Consider the following 15090-nt stretch of genomic DNA (forward strand, 5'->3'; position numbering starts at 1 on the left):
AGGGATTTCTAATGCTAACATATGAGAAACAATCTTAACATCCATCAAAAATGAATTTACCTTAGAGTGAAAAGATATTTTAGTATATTATAGCAACACGGAAGATGGTGTTGAAGAATGTTTACTGTCCAAGGAGCACAGAATAATTAATTTACTCCATTAGAGTTGTATTAAAATTAAGAGAATGAAAATGTATTTCAAAAGTCAAGAATGATTTTTCTCTCTAAATAAGGAGATAAATATGAACAGGTTAAGAGTTTTAATGTTTAATATCATTGTACAAGTTTAGAAAGGACTGGGTTTTCTCCCAGAAATTTTTTGTTAATTTTTGTTTGTTCCCTAGAGTTTTCTATTTCCATGGTAACACACTAAAGGTAAAGGGTGCGGCTGTGATTGTGATGGTTCACATAGTCAGCTTGACAGGCTGTAGATCACCTAGTGGACCTGCCTCTGGTACTCTTGTGAGAGGTTATCTAGTTTAGGTTAACTGAGGTAGGCAGACCCACCACAACTGCAGGCAGCAGCATTCCATGGACTAGCATTGCAAATGGAACAAAACGGGAAAGGAGGCTGAGAATTAGAAGTCATGCTTCCTGACTATGCGTGCAGTTACACAGGCTCCTGCTTCTGCCACTTCCCTGACAGAATGGACTGTGGAGTTCTCAACTGACAAGAGGAACACTTGCCCCTTGATTTGCTTTAGCCATGTGCTTTGCTGCAGCAAGAGACAGCATGGCTTTTTATGTGCGCATCTGACCAGACTGAGCTGCAGAGTACTGTATACATCAGAGCTCCCCACGCACCTCTTCCTTGGTCAGCTCGTACTGACCAGTTTACAAGTAACCATAGTTTTGGCACACACAAATATTCAAACATTTATGCTTCTTTTTAGCATCATATAAATGAAATTATTCAATACATATATTTTTGTATGTGGTTTTATAATCAAATACAGTATCAAATTCATTTATATGTTGTATATGTTTATTTTTTCTACAAATAAATTCCACTACAAAAAATATACAATAGTGTAATTTATCTATTATCTTGTTGCTTGGGTATTTGGACTATTTCAAGTTACTGACTATTAGGAATAATCGTATAAACATTTTTTAATATTTTTGGAGACATATCTACTTAGCCTTCCTTGGTTTATACTTAGTAGTTAAATAACTGGCTAACTTTATAATAACAACCACATGCTATTTTTATTCCCATTAGCAATGTGCAAGACTCTCGGCTGCACTCCACCAAGTCAGTACATAAAACTATCCCCCTTTTATATTTTACTCTTAGTAATTTAAAGAAGACAGTCTCCAAATATTCAGCTAACTGGCAGCTAATAACATTGAATAAGCCAGGATCGCTTTCATTTCAAATGACATAATCTAAGGTCAAAATGGTGTCAGCAAAAACAGGGAGTACTGGTTCATAACACCTGGAGGATAAAGTTGTTTTTTTTTCTTTCTATTCATGTCACAGCACGTGTAGCAAATGATCAAAGAGCCCACAGAAGAATCTTAAATTGAGTTGATTACTGTTGCACTTGGAGGCAGACGGCTAACCCCAGCCAGAATGACTACCAGGCAGGAGGAACCGATGTTTCAGGATAATGATAACCCTACTGTCCTTAGTGGCTGAGCTAGAAAGCTCTGAGGCAGGTATAAGGGATTGTTAAGGGAAGCAGAATAATAGGTAGGACTTGGAATCCATGATGTCAGAACCCACTTCCTACCAGCCCAACCCTCATCTTGCCTCATCTCCTTGTTTTGGACCTGTTTTCTCTATAGGCTGGGGATAATAGCCACACTTAATCTATGAGAAGGAGAGTTCTATTAGGTCCTAGTGGAAGTAGGAAACTTCCATAGTCTGGGTAGCTTTTAAAAATAGAAATTTAGCCTCTTACAATTCTACAGAGTAGCAGGCTCAAGTGAAAGCGTCAACAGCAATACATTCCCTCTAGGGCTGTAGAGGAAAAAGCTCTCCATTTCTCTTAGCTTTTGTTTTGTGCAATCGTTGTGGCTCCTTGTATGGGGGTTTGTAGCATCATGAAAGCCAGCCTCCATCCTCAAGTAGCATTGTCCTCATGTGTTTCTTCTCCTCATTCTCTAAGGACATATTAGAATATGTCAGGATATCTCTAGTCATATCAGAATAGGGTCCACAGTTGTGTGTAACAATATCCTCTGAGAGAAAACTTTCCACCTTAAGACGCAGGATGTTCTAAAGCAGCGGTTCTCAACCTATGGATCTTGACCCTTTTGGGGTCTCATATCAGATATCTTACATATCAGATATTTAGATTATGATCATAACAGTAGCAAAATTACAGTTATGAGGTAGCAATAAAGTAACTTTATGGTGGTGTGGGTCTCTACAACGTGAAGAAGTGTGTTAAAGGGTGGCAGCATTAGGAGGATGAACCATTCCATCCTGCAGGGAAGCTATCCTAGCCAGGATTACTGATGCTGTGATAAAACACCATGACCAAAGCAGCTTGGGGAGGAAAGGGTTTATTTCAGCTTACGTTTCCAGGCAACAGTCCATCACTGAGGGAAGTCAGGGTGGAAGCTCAAACAGGGCAAGAACCTGTAGGCAGAAGCTGATGCAGGAATCATGGAGGAGTGCTACTTACTATCTTGTTAAGCCTGCTTTCTTGCCCTTTCCCACTTTCTTTCTTCCTTCCTTCCTTTTTTCCTTCCTTCCTTTCTTTCTGAAGGGTTTTACTGTGTAGCTCTGGCTGTCCTGGAATTCACTCTGCAGACCAGGCTGGCCTGGAACTCATAGAGACTGATCTGTCTCTGCCTCCCATGTGCTGGGATTAAAGGTTTGTGCCACCACTGACCACCTCAGCCTGCTTACTATGGAACCTAGGACCACCATATCAGGGAGGTACCCACAATGAACTGAATCCTCCTCCATCAGTCACAAATTTAAAAAAAATACCATGAGGCTGGATCTTAATGGAGGTATTTTCTTAAGGTTTCCTCTTTTTAGATAGTTCTAGCTATGACATATGTTGACATAAAACAAGCCAGCACAGAGCTTATTAAGCTCAGGAAATAAACAACTGAAAGGCTTCAGGAAATTTCTGAAGCTGACCAGACTCAGTAGGTTCTGTGTCAGAAGCCTTCTAGGAAAGGCTATGGCAAGTAAGTGAGTTTTCTGGAGATGACCCACCATTTTGTATGACTGTGATGGATGTGCTCTGAGATGCTGGTCCTCAGAGACCTCATCCCAGGAATTGTCTCACTGCTTATCTGCCTTTCCTGCCACTATCGCATAGCCTAATGATTCCTGGGCATCAGCCCACACTATTGGGCAGATTTCCTACGGAATCAATATGAGGATATCCTTTCACATAGTAATGCTGTATATATAAACTGATGATTTCATAATTCCTGATAATGATTTTTATAGAATTCCTAAATTGGTACAAGAAATCTGAAGTCCCTATGGGATTAAAGCTGCAAATAGAGCCCTGTAAACCTTCATGTTGCATGGGCTATTTGCACTAGAAAAAGAAAGTAGGTCCACAATGACCTAAAGATATGTCTTGTACAGTCTGGAGAATGATCTGTAGCGCATGCGATTTTTGTTTTGTATGATTGAGTTTATTAAGTATATAGCAAGCAAAAGTAAAATGATAATGAGCAGTTGAAAGAAACCAGAGACAGGTAGCAAAAGTTATCAAACTAGGTGCTCACAGTATCTAGCAGAGACTACTGGGGTCCACCTGAGAGCAAACAAAAGGCAGCATCATCAAATCAGGAGCTTACCAATACCCAGAAGAATTCAACTTTGGGAGGCCCACTGTAGCAGCCAGATAGAGGTATTGAGAGTCATGGACCTTCAGAGTGAGGCTTGCAAAGAAGATATAACAAATAGCAACATATAGGTAACATCATGCCAACACTAGCTGTTATTGAATAGAAACCTACAGGGGAACAGAGGCAGTCAGCTGGAGTTCCATCCAGAGTTTCTTTATGGATACGTTTCCAGATTTCCCTCTCCTTTGTAGGCATTTTGATATTATATGGTAAACAATGGTAAATAGTTCGCCATTTAGCTGTTGTCAAGACTACAAACTCTTTTTCTTTTGTTTCTTTTGTTGTTGTTGTTGTTTGTTTGTTTGTTTGTTTGTTTCAAGTGTTGTTGTTGTTTTCAAGACAGGGTTTCTCTGTAAAGCTTTGTCTGCCCTGGAACTCACTATGTAGACCAGGCTAGCTTTGAACTCACAGAGATCCCACATCCTCTGCCTCCCAAGTACTGGGATTAAAGATGTGAGTCAGCACTGACTGGTTACAACTGTTTCTTGAATTTACTCTTATATATGTGTGAATGTCTGTGCCTTAGTGCATGCATGTGCACCATTATGCATATGTAACCTTGGAGGCCAGAAAGTGGCAATGGATCTCCCGGAATTGGAGTTACAGGCAGTGCTAGGCCATCTGAAATGGATGCTGGGAACTGAGCCTCAGTCCTCTGGAAGATCAGCAAGTGTCCTACCTGTTGAGCTTTCTCAATAGAATGTGCATTAAAAACCTCTGCTAGCCCCCACTTCCTAAGAATTCCATCACTTTCCAGCAGCACTTCCCTTGACACTAAGTCTTCACTCAGCGCAGAGGCCTTCGGTAACATTATTGGTACACACTCCATAGTACTGACCATGTGTGGCCTCACCCTAACTTCAGGCTGGTTTACAACCCCAGAGACTATTTCTAAAGAAGACTCCATTCACAGTTTCCAAGGGTTAGAACTTCCAATCCATCTATTGGTAGAGAGGCACAATTTAATGTATAACAGGAGGCTGTCTACCTCCATAACTTTTAATGTCAGGGCAATGTCTAGTCTAAGCTGCTTGCTTCGTTTTTAGAAATATTTGGGGTGGAACTGAAGAGGTGTCTCAGTGGTTAAAAGCACTTCCTACTCTTCATAAGGACCTGAGTTGAATTTTCAACAATCATACACTACACCTCATCTCTCTCTCCTTTTCTCTCTGTCTCTCTCTGTCTCTCTCTGTCTCTCTGTCTCTCTCTCTCTCTCTCTCTCTCTCTCTCTCTCTCTCTCTCTCTCTCACACACACACACACACAAACGGGGAATGACTATGAACTGAAGACATATGCCAAAACATTTTTAAAAAGTCATTCTGAGGACTTGGCTTGCAGGTAAGGGTCATATATCCCTTCAAAGTATTTTTTAAGGTTTATTTTTATTATTTTAATGATGTACAGAGGTGTGCTTGTGGGATTGTGCACATGAGAGCAGGTACCTTTGGAGGTTAGAGGCATCAGATCTGTTGGAGCTGGAGTTACAGTACCATTCCTAGTACCTCGGAATGAACCCGGAGTTGGAGAAAGGCCTTAACATAAAATGAGGTCATATGGGTGGGTCCGAGCCCAACGTGACAGGTGTAAATGTAAGGAGAGATTGTGACAGGCACAGACCAAGTGAAGACAGCCATCTATAAACCAAGAAGGGAGGTCTTGGAAGAAACTGGCTCTACCAATCCTTGAGCTCAACTGTGAGATTCTGGCAGCATAAGAGAAACCTTTTCTTTGCTTAAATGCTCCCACCCTGACGTCCCACTTCCCAAGTCCGTGGTGCTTTGCTGTTGATTTAGAAGATTAACATGGGAAAGGCAGGCAAAGGCCATGCTCTTTGGTCACCACGCAGTCACAGACTTTCCCTGGAACATGCCTCTGGCATCCTGGAGCAGCCAGCCTTCCAGGCTGGTGTAGCTTAGCTTGGGCATGTCAGCGATAACTTTTGTGCATGTGAGTTTTCAAGACTTGGCTCCAACCACTCATGTCAAACCGGGCTTGGAAAAACATTTGTTTGAGGCTTCAGGAAATAAGCGTTCTTACTTTTTAGATAATCCCACTGTTTCTTTATATAGGATGTGGGAGAAGAGAAAGACCCTGGATGGGCTGACAACCATCTTGTGTCTGTACGTCAAGGTCAAGATGACTTCCTGTGAAATGGGCTCATGAAAGGCAGAGCATAGATAGAATAAGGGAACAATCTTCATAGACATTGGAGAGTCCCACATTAAACTTAAATATCTGCGCAGTTACATTAGTCCATCAAGGTCCTTTCTTAAGTAAGCCTGTTACTATACCAGAAAATATCCAACTGTAATGCTTAAGAACTTTTAAAAACTAAATAGGCATTTGTTACTTTTGTAAAAAAACAAAAACAAACAAACGAAAACAACTCTGTAATTTTAACAAACTGTAGTGTGTACAGGGAAGGAACCACATGGCAAGCCCTATACTGAACATGTTACCTGCAGTATCTCACTAATCCACATGGGAATCCCCTAAGGAGGAATTTAGAATATTCCCATTTTACAGATTGGGAAAACTGAGAGGTTTGAGGGTTTAAACACCGTTCAATCATGCACAGTAAGAACAAAGCTAAACAAAGATGGAGCCCTACTATCCAAGAGTCCAAAGCCAGCCTCTGCACCAGTCTAGACACAAAGCTGAGATTCTAATGCCTATCCCACCTTGCAAGGGAGGAGGACTGATCAAGGACGAGGAAGAGGTCACTCACAGAACACACAGACCCCAGCAAACAAGATCACACAGCTAGTGATTATGCAAAGAGGTGAACTGCAGGGCACTGGGTGTTACGTCTCAGAGATTAACTGGCAAGATGATGGATATCTGGAAGGGAATGCCAAAGCTTGGCGCTCAAGAGGCCTGAATTACTAGGTTCTCATTTTCTTTTTGTTCCTGAAGAATGAAAACCCAGAGAAGCTTTGGAGTGACTCCAAGTCAAAGCAGCAAGCAATTGGCAGCAGCGTAAAGAGGACACAGGTTTTCTGCACACTCGTGCTTTTTTTTTCTTTTCATGTGCACAGCCCTGTGGTTGGCGAGCCTTGGGTAGAGCATGGATGCTGAAAGTGCATGGCTTGGGAATTTGCCCCGTCCTCATGGATCTCAGCACTGAGAGTCTGTGCGCCTCATTTTCTTCAGAAGAAGAAAACTCTCCTCTCCTACTGGGGGCTGTGGAGGAACAGGTTTCCTTTACCAGACACGTGACAATGTGCTACACCAATTTAACTCTCTTCCCAGAGAATCTGAGTCGTGGCTATTTTGGTATTGAATTTGCCATTTTCTTTACAGAGATCGGCGTTAACCTCTATTGTTCACAACGTAAGACCCTTAATCTACAGGAAGCTCAAGCCAAATACACTGAGATGTGCTTGGTTAGACTTTGGCTCCTAAACTTCTCGTGACACATGCACTTTCCCTGACGGCCCAATTTTTCTTGTGAATGTTTTTTTGTTCGTTCATTTGTTTTTGTTTTGTTTGTTGTTATTGTTTTGTTTTGAGACCAGGTCTCTCTACATAGCCCTCTCTGTCCTGTGTAGGCAATTGTCCTCATTGTATAGGTCCACACAATGTGTCCTCCCTGGGTGTCTGGAACACAGAGAAATCCACTTGCCTTTGCTTCCTAGTGCTGGGATTGAAGGAGAGGGAAACCACGCCCGGCTCTTCTTGGATGTGAGGACCGTTGTCTAGCGCTTCCTCTGCACCAGATTCCTCGTCATTTCTCCTCCATTCTTGCTAGTGTGGTTGGAGAGGACTGACTACACCAATCTCCATGCTGGATCCTGGCCATAGTATTTACTGTGAGATTCGATACGGCGTTGCCTCAAGACCTGGCTTGGGCCACTGAGAAGCTGCTATTGTACAGTTATTTTACTCTCTGGTAAGAATATGCCTTGTTGGACTTTGCCGTGAAGCCATGGCACCAACAGTGGACCATACAGTAGTAGCCAGCTCTGGTGTTATGCTAATGAAAATACACTAACATTCCCGAGAAGACAGAAGAAAGAAGGGTTGGGAAACCCTCACTTGAGATCTCTGCTTTGTTCCTCTACTCCTCCCCTTCCAGTGCAAGTGACATGGGGAGATGCTACTAATATACCGGCAGTGAAAGGTTAATTAGAAGTAGGACTCGGGGACGAGGCTTCTATGAGGTCATCATCCTAGGTGAAGTGGAACTTTGTGGTGATGCCGGTGTCTTGCAATCACCTGCACTTTTGTAATAATGCCTCACTTGTGGTCTGAAAGGAAGCCCGATGAGCTCATTGGTCTCACCTGGTTAGACTTTGGTGAAACCCTACTTTGGCTTGTTACTGGTGCCCCTTTAAGCTGAGTAGGCGTTTTAAAGCACACATTTACGTATGTGGCTGAAGCTCTCGTTCTCTCCTAGAAGGATAATAATTAAACTCTAAGGTAGTCACTAAGAGTGTAGCTAAATGCCACAGAGCCAGGCTACTAGAGCCTGACCTCTACAGATTTGCCTGGCACCTAGTCCAGCCACTCTGCGCTGTAGCACAGAAGCCTCGAACTCGTGGCAGCTCAGAAGACTAGGTATACTTAAAGTTCTGGAAGTTGGGCTCCCTTCCAGAAGAGGCTAACCCGATGGGACAAGGCCCTCTTATGCTAATTTGTCATTCTTCCCTTCAACTCCCAAGAATGAGTTCCCAGGTTCACCATACAGTGTAGGAAGGCATAACAGACCCAAGTGAGCCTCCAAAAGTCAGCTTACCTAGCACGTGAAGTTCTGGCAAAAACTACCTGAGAAGATAAACAGTCAGGAATGTTTTATATGGGCTTATCATTTTGGAGCTTTAACCCAGCCTGTCCACATGGTTAGTTCTTGGGTCCCTTCCTTCTGGGCCTCCAGTTAAAGCAGAACACCATGATGAAAGATGCAGATGGAAATTCCCACACACCTCAAGCCGATGGAAGACGAGAGTAAGAGACAGAGAGAGGGGGGTTAGGAGAAGACAGCGGCCTCAAGGACAAGCAGCCAGTGGCTGGCTGGTCCCACCTTCCAAACTCCCTAGAGTCTCACAGAAAGTATCTCCAGCTGGTTCCTCAGCACACACAGCCCCCCTCAGTGGGTCCTTCCCACCCAAACTGACAAATGTTCCGGTGAATTGAGACCAACAATACTCATTAAAGCTAAAGAGATTCAAATAATGAGTAGAGACAGGCAGTATTTCAAGCTCACTTATTCTCCTACTCGGTCTTACCAGAAGTTCAAATCACATTCCCCACAATTGTATTATAACATAAAACACTAAGTATCAGTTTGCTTCCTTAAACTGTGTTTTGGCCTGGATTCCTCAAGACATTAAGTCTCTATCTTCTGGGCTACTTACGTTAGAAATGTCAATTTTGCTGATTTTATTCATGCTTTAAGTCATATTTAGCTGTGCTTTAAAAGGCTTCAGTGAAACTATTACAAATAAAGTAAACTGAAATCCAGCCACAGTGTTATGGATCTAGCTCGCTTTGCTACGGAGAGTTTTGTTCCGCTAATTAGGGAGTTACAGCACTCCCATCAGTCCATAAATGATTTCAAAGGGTGGCCTTCATCCATGCTTTCCTCAAGAACAAGAACCAAGTCGTCTCACAGGGGCACATTCGCTTCAAAGTGAAGCACCTTTAGGAGAGCCCTATTCTAACACATCTTCAACGTGTCGTTTGTTTTATGACTGTTTAAGCTTTTAGAGAAAACTGATCCTTTCCAGAGGCCTTCCGTTCAGCGTTTACAAAACACATGCTGACCATAGCCAGAAGTGTTCCTGTCCACCATCTTAACTTTCAAAATATGACCATGAGCCAAGAATGCTACAAAATACATCTGTCATCTTTCCATCTTGAACTATGACCTTAAACTAAGTATGATCAGAAGTGCGCCTCCCCTTATATGTATAGGGTCTCCATGCTCCCCTCATCTGCAGAGAAGAGCGCCTTTGGAACCACTCCAGGGTGCCCTGCATGTGCTGCAGACAGGAAGCTTTTCTACAGTCTTCCTTCTCCTGGTCGTCTCAGAGAGACCCGGCTCTGCTCATTACCGTGACACCATTTGAGCCGCCAGAAAAGGCCCCATCTGAGGGCAGCACACATTCTGGAGATCTCCATTATGGAGGCTGAAACCTTCCTGTGATGATTGAAGCGTTCGCATTGCAGTTTCACTTTCTTACGAGCAGGAGCTCCGTCTGATATATAATGGAGCCTCCCAGTGTGACCTCAACAGAACGCTCCAAGATGTGGGTCCTTTTAGGCTGGACCAGTTCCACCATCTTGATGTAAGGCACATCCTTTCACAGCGCTTGCTGCTGCTCCTCAGATGCTCTCCTTCTCTTCATTTCTTTACTGGATGGGTTTCTATGTCAACTTGATACAAGCTAGAGTCACCACAGAGAAAGGAGCCTCTGCTGAGGAAATGCCTCCATGAGATCCAGCTCTAAGGCATCCTCTCAGTTAGTGATCAATGCAGGGAGGGCCCAGCCCATTGTGGGTGGTGCCATCCCTGGGTTGGTGGTCCTGGGTTCTATAAGAAAGCAGGCTGAACAAGACATGGGAAGCAACCCAGGAAGCAGCATCCTCCATGGCCCACATCTACTCCTGCCTCCAGGTTCCAGCCCTGCTTGAGGTCCTGTCTTGACTTCCTTCAATGATTGGGATTGCAAGTGTGAGCTAAATAAACCCTTTCCCCCCTACCTTGCTTTGTTCTTGGTGTTTCCCACAGCAATAAGACGTTGACTAAGACAATTTCATAGAGTACCTTAGAGTGAATGGTTCATTTTCCTCCTTTTCAGGAGGGGGAAATGGTGGAAATTAAGTGTCTCTATTATCAAACCAGGCTTGTTAGGTTACATAGACCATGAGGACCTTCCCATGCAATACCTTGGAGCAAAGATGTCAAGATACCCATTGCTTCTTAGGTAAAGGCCCCACCTACAACTGTCTTTGCTTTATTTGAGCTTCTGATATGTGTTGCTACAGCTTAAGTCTTCTTTCTGCTTTCCTGTCTTTTGAAGCTCTCCTGTGATTCACTTCCTCCCAATTTCTCTTCGTTTTCCTGGACATTCTGGAGCCTTCACTGACCGTATCCCACAAGCTACTCAAATCCCTATCTCATATCACTTAACCTCCTTTCTGAAATCCTGTCCTCTTGCAGGCTTGTGCCCTCATAAACTTCCTCCATCTTCTCTTTTGTACAGTCACCCTCAGACAAATAGAATCGCACTCAAGCATACATGATCATATGACAGCAGCTATGTGCATCCATCCTCATTGTGCCAAAAATGAACTCGACTGAAGCTGCTGGAGTTTCGTGGGTTCAACAAACCTCGGTAGCAAAAGGAATTTATTAGCCCAGTGGTTCTCGGATGGTGTCTATAAGTGCCAAGTCGTAGCAAGCATTAGGATCTGAGTGCTATCTCATTATTTATGTGAGTCACTGACTTTAAAAATGAAACCAAAAATAGATATGTAGAATTATTTTTAAACCAAGGGCATTTCTTTACCAATAAATATACGAGACAGCGAAAGTTCTCAGATCCAGATTATATAATGAACTACACCAGGTCAGTATGAAAAGCTGGCACTTGAACGGGCGCTATATGAATGACAGCATTCGAACGTTGGTTAAGTATGTGAAAAACCACACAAACTCATAACTCACTGAGAAGATGCTAATTAAAACCACCAGCAAGCAGAAAGGCAAGCAACTGGAATTCACAAAACACTGCTCAAGGAAATACAAACAACTATATCCATTTTTCTAAAACCACTTAATGTTTACTAAGCTTTTGGTTATCTCCTAGACAGGCAAAGCCCAGAGTTGAATGTGGACATGCGCACATCCTATGCCACAAATCCAATCATAGGTACATAGTGAAATCAGTTCACTTTGAGCATTGACCCTGTTTTTAAGGAGATGTAAATCTTTACAAAACGCGATAAATTGCCTCAAATTTTTGTACTTCCTTTTAATTGGAAAAAAAAAGCATATAAGTACACGCCTACCATTTATGTTAAACAGTTTACCTCCCAAAGTTCACCTCACCCTCCTGACTCTGGGTCGGTCCAATCATTCCAGTCGTATAGATGGCTTAGTGAGACAGGCTAACTTGTCAAAGAACGCACACTTAAATGAAGAGAAGAGATTCAAACGTGACCCCAGTCGGTTCCCATCTCTTTCCATCCGTCAGAGTTCTTCAGCTGCTTACCTTCTGCGTTGCTTCTTTCTTTCAATGCTATGACAAAACCCCTGATAAAAGAAACTTAAATCAGAAAAAACCCCACGGCATGGGAGATGTAGTCCATCATGATGGAGAAGCCATGAAGACAGAAAATGTAGGGTGGCAGGGGTGTGCAACGGGACACACCACCTCCTCATATCTCGGAGGAACAGAAAATGGAGAATAGAGCGGGAGTAGGGCTGTGCTGTAAAACTTCTAGGTCTGCTTCTAGTAACTAACTCACTTCCTTCAGCCAAACTCTCCTACAGCTTCAACGATTTTCCGAAACAGCGCCACCATCTGGTTCAAACGCATAAACACTTCACATCCAAACCCCTGAACTCTCATGGCCGCTGCACACAAAAACTCCCAGCAGCACTGTTACCCACGCAAGACCTGTGCAACATCAACACAATTAAGCATTCCACTATGGAATCCTTTGCCAGCAATCTCCTACAAGGACCAGGAATAGACATATTTCGTCACGCCCTGGTTCTGAACCACAAGCCCCTGGCTGCTCTTAGCCCCCTTTCCGAAGAGAGACATCTGGATACTCCAAGTTCTGGTACCTTCGAAGGGCTCCAAGTCGCTTTCTGATTCTCATAGGCCCAACCCTTTCCTTTGAGGGGTAATCCTAGATGCACTTGTTTGATGCAAGGCAACTGTAGTCTTCTCCGTGGACCGCATATGTGTCTAATCACCACCAGGCATAATATTGATTTTGCATAGCCTTTATAACATCACATTAAGTTTGTTGCAAGCTTTATTTGATCTTGGCATTAAACTCTGCTCATGCATTTGCAGTCCATCTTCGTAACTAGTTGCTTGTGGAATATGGCCAATTGCTAACAATTTACACAGAATCAAAGGGAACACTGGCCAGAAGTGCTGGGCTATTAGCTCATACCCCAAATTAATTCTGAATGCATAGCTGATGAAAGGAAACCACTACAAAGCTAAAAGGCCCCAAAGAAGTTGCAATTTCCTAAGCCAAATATCAAGAGGGAACCATTAGTACATTTATGGATCGTGCAGTAATTCTCAACCTCTAAAGCTAAAGCTATTAGCCTAAATTAAATGATTTCTGTCTTGACCAAAGCTTCCAAGAAAAAAAAGTAATATTAGAATTGCCTACGTACATCTGAACCTTGCAAACTCTATTTTATACTGGGAAGGATAGCAAATATACTCTCACATCCTAATAGCTCAATTCAAGGTGGGAACTTTTAGCAATGGCTGAGGTTTCTAAGAACTCATCGCTGGACAACTGTGTTTTTACATGTATTGTTTCTTTTAATTTTCTCACAATCCATAAGTAAATGTAACTCTTCCCACTTTGTGATGGGGGAAGTTAATATGGAGAATGATAAAGTAAGCTGCAAATTTTTCCACCATCATTTGTGACGTAACTCTTCACTCTGGGTGCTCCATAGGATTCTACACACACACACACACACACACACACACACACACACACACACACACAAGCTTGCGTGCATAAAAATGTGTTGGTAACCACACTTTGTATGAAGAGAAACCCCACTGAGACTGGCTGCTCTTCCAGAGGACCAGGGTTCAATTCCCAGCACCTACATGGCAGCTCAAAATTGTCTAACTTCTGTTCCAGGGGATCTGACACCCTCATATAAACATATACAGTCAAAATACTATTATAAATAAATAGATGATAGATAGATAGATAGATAGATAGATAGATAGATAGATAGATAGATAGATAGATAAAATAGAGAGACATGCCACTTAAATGAGGCATGGGGATATCCAGGCACTCACAAAGCATGCACTGCAGTCCTCCTACATACTAGGTACTCTTCTGTTTCTCAGGCATGATTTCACAGTCTTCCCACAATTCTAATAGAACTGTCATTACCTCTGTGTCTCAGACAGCTTACCTGAGACCGAGATGACTGAGGAAATCACATGCCCCAGGCCATGGAGTTAACAAGCAATAGAGTGAGTGTTTTCGTTGTTGGTTTTGAGACCCCTCAGAAAAGGGCCATACTAATGCATCAGTGGACTGAGTTGTACATGTTGGGCTGGGAAGTGTTTGATGTAGTGAGACCGTGGGAGGAAGCTGGATCAGGGCCCAGTGGCCCTGCTTACTGAAATGAGTGAGGAATTTGAATTTCCCAAGAGATAGAGCAAGAACAAGACTAGCTGCTGGTATAAGGAAAAGGGCATGGAGGGAAATCCTCAGAGCATAGCCAAGTGGAACTTCGGAGAGAACAAACCCCGAGAGATGTCAAGGCAGTTTGCTGTGGGATGTGCGTGCATGCGTGCATGTGTACATGCTATAAACACACAACCCCCATCTTTCCCATAGTTCAAAAGAGCACTGTAAGCAGAGTCTATCCAGCCTGCGGATACGTCAGGAGGTCTTTTTTTCTTTTCTTTTTTTTTTTTTTTTTTTACAGCAAGTCACTGCACATCCCTGGATCTGGATTGTAACCAGGAAAACCGAGAGGCTACCTCACGGGCACAGGAGTTTCCAGCCCTTTCATCTTGGACCTCTCATCCCGAGTTTTATAAGTGATTCACCAGGAATTATTTCAATGACTTCATACTAATCACATGATCCCACTGAGCTGTGCGTTCTTTAGTACCAGGGACTTTAAAAGCACCAGAAAAAGAGTTATTACTAGCTATTTGAGACCGAATTTTCTATAGTGCCTGCTGTGGAGGTTATCGCTCCTTATTAACACATTCAATCCCTAGTCCAACCTGGCAAAGCCAGCGTAGTGTCCCCAGCACTTTCAGCGGAAGACAGGCTGAAGCAGAGAGAAGGCACATGACGGGTCAAACCACACAGGTGCTGGGAAGAAGCTCGACTGGCTTTAAACCCAGGTCATATGGCTCCAGAGCCCCAAATCCAGATTTTACACTAAGCTGCACCATGCAGAGATCTGCTATGGCAGGAACTACAAAGCCCTTTATCCCCCCCACCTCTCCAGTTCTAACTTGACAGTAACTACACTGTTTAATTCTTCCCTGAAGCAGATGCCACTG

General features: G+C 43.1%; 1 protein-coding gene across 1 annotated transcript in view; it reads right to left on the minus strand.

Moving 5' to 3' along the window:
* Nucleotides 1–15090, minus strand: part of Prr5l (proline rich 5 like) — a 170446-nt gene that overhangs the window by 137432 nt on the left and 17924 nt on the right. The window lies entirely within an intron of this gene.

Source organism: Rattus norvegicus, chromosome 3 (assembly GCF_036323735.1).
Source record: "Rattus norvegicus strain BN/NHsdMcwi chromosome 3, GRCr8, whole genome shotgun sequence".
Taxonomy (NCBI): domain Eukaryota; kingdom Metazoa; phylum Chordata; class Mammalia; order Rodentia; family Muridae; genus Rattus; species Rattus norvegicus.